At 44.9% G+C, this 2634-nt stretch overlaps 1 pseudogene across 1 annotated transcript; it reads right to left on the minus strand.

Moving 5' to 3' along the window:
- Window positions 1-1128: 1128 nt before the first annotated feature.
- Window positions 1129-2240, minus strand: LOC100959882 (annotated as a pseudogene). The gene has a single exon (XR_002775075.1). The product of XR_002775075.1 is annotated as a glyceraldehyde-3-phosphate dehydrogenase pseudogene (transcript).
- Window positions 2241-2634: the final 394 nt, after the last annotated feature.

The following is a 2634-nucleotide window of genomic DNA, read 5'->3' on the forward strand; positions in this document are numbered from 1 at the left end:
CTTTTATGTTTACCTGGGTGGAGCTGAAACACATTCTTTTTAGTAAAGTCTCTCAAGAATGGAAAAAAATCCAATGTACTCAATACTAATATGAAAACAATATATAAACAACTACATGTCCACATGAACAATAAAACACAAATATGGTCTAGCAAGGAGGAGGGGGGAGGGGGAGAGGGGAGGGGAAGGGAAGAGGGTGATTGGTTGGATCTTACCCGAGGGTGTTCAGCACACCCCCCAGTGAAGGGCTCAACTACAGCTTGAACTTTACCTTAGAATTGAAAACAAAGTAACCTAAAAATTTGTATCCTCATATTAATTTGAAATAAAAAAAGAACATAGTAATTACTCCTCTCCCCCCCAAAAGGGGTAAATTTGACAGAGAGATAGGCCTGGGAGAGAGAGAATGCCATGTGGAGGGACACCAGGAGAAGAGAAGCCGAGGAGAGGCCTGGAGCACAGGCTTCTCTCATGGCGCTCAGGAGGAAACAGCCCTACAGACGTCTCGATTGCAGACTTCCGGCCTCCAGAATTGTGAGACAATAAATATTAACATCAGTTTTCAAGTCACCCGATATGCGGTATTACTGTAGCCCTAGCAAACTAATACAGACTGTGTGATGTTTTTGTGTCCCTCAGTAAGTTTTAAGTAGGGAGTAACATAATTTAATTAATGTCACAAAATAACGGCCACATTAGCTGCTGGATGGAGGATGAATTGGAGAAGGCTGGAATAGAGCTTTTTTCTTTTTTTCCTGATCCTTTGAGGGGAGAAAAAAAATAATACCTTTTCTTCACCCATCACAAGGGTCATGGCTGACACCACTATAACAAAAGCCAGATGAACAAGAGAAAAGCATGACAAATTTATTTAACTGAAGTTTCACTGATATGGGAGCCTTCAGAAATACAGACTCAAAGACTCAGGGAACACTGTGCTGCATAATTTTTTTTTTTTAATTAGGGAAACAAGGCAACTCTTGGCTCCTTCTAAATATGCATTAATTTTGTTCTACTCTTTATGATTTTTCAGTTAATTGTTTATCTAATTGTTCTATTATCTTCCAATGATGTTCAGTCCAATGAGTGGTATATTTCACTCTACCTTTTTTCTTTTTCTTTTCTTTCTTTTTTTTTTTTTTTTTTGGCTGAATTCAGAGAACTCTATTAATGTTACATGACAAAGTGGGGCTCCCTAGGACCCTCCCATTCTTTAGGGGGTCTGGTGTGGAAATTATGTCAATGGGAGATTTTCAGTGAGGTGGGGGACTGAGTAGGCAGGGGCACCCCAGCAGCTAAGGGCCTTTCTCTTCCTCTTGTGCTCTGGCTGGGGCTGGTGGTCTGGGGGTTCTTACTCCTTGGAGGCATGTGGGCCATAAGATCCACCACCCTGTTGCTATAGCCAAATTCATTATCATACCAGGCAATGAGTTTGACAAAGTGGTCATTGAGGGCAATGCCAGCCCCAGCATCGAAGGTGGAAGAATGGGTGTCACTGTTGAAGTCAGAGGAGATGACCTGGTGCTCAGTGTAACCCAGGATGCCCTTGAGGGGGCCCTCTGATGCCTGCTTCACCACCTTCTTGATATCATCGTATTTGGCAGCCTTCTCCAGATGGCAGGTGAGATCCACGACTGACACATTGACAGTGGGGACATGGAAGGCCATACCAGTAAGCTTCCCATTCAGCTCAGGGATGACCTTGCCCACAGCCTTGGCTGCACCAGTTGAGGCAGGGATAATGTTCAGGAGAGCCCTGCGACCATCACACCACAACTTCTCAGAGGGGCCATCCACAGTCTTCTGGGTGGCAGTGATGGCATGGACTGTGGTCATGAGTCCCTCCACAATGCTGAAGTTGTCATGGATGATCTTACCAAGGGGGCTAACAGTTGGTGGTGCAGGAGGCATTGCTGACAGTGCTGAGGCTGTTTTCGTACTTCTCATGGTTCATACCCATCGCAAACATGGGGCATCAGCAGAAAAGGCAGAGATGATGACCCTTTTGGCACGCCCCTGTAGGGGAGCCCCAGCCTTCTCCATGGTGGTGAAGATGCCAGTGGATTCCACAACATACTCAGCGCCTGCCTCACCCCATTTGATTTTGGTGGGATCTCGCTCCTGGAAGATGGTTATGGGATTTCCATTGATGACAAGCTTCCCGTTCTCAGCTTTGTGCCATGGAATTTGCCATGGGTGGAATCATACTGGAGTATGTAGACCATGTAGTTGAGGTCAACGAAGGGGTCATTGATAGTGACAACTTCCACTTTGCCAGAGTTAAAAGCAGCCCTGGTGACCAGGCGCCCAATACGACCAAAGCCATTTATTCCGACTTCACTTTCACCATGGTGCCTCGGGGATGCGGCTGGCGCTGTGCTAGAAGAAGCGGCTGTCTGACGAACGGGAGGACCAGAGAGCCTACCTTTTTTCTTATACAGGTATTTATTCTGATTTCCTTTTATGCACCTTGTTATTGTTGAATGTATCTTCATGTTATTTAGTGTTTTTGAAAAATACTTCATCTGACTCCATTATAGCAATTGCTGCAGCACATTGTGTGTGGATTAAACCATCTCCTGTGTTATTCCAAATCAACAGAAAGTCAGAGAAGCATTTTTAGTTGATAGCTAA

Source organism: Otolemur garnettii, unplaced genomic scaffold, assembly GCF_000181295.1.
Source record: "Otolemur garnettii isolate 467f Iridium unplaced genomic scaffold, OtoGar3 scaffold00111, whole genome shotgun sequence".
Lineage (NCBI taxonomy): Eukaryota > Metazoa > Chordata > Mammalia > Primates > Galagidae > Otolemur > Otolemur garnettii.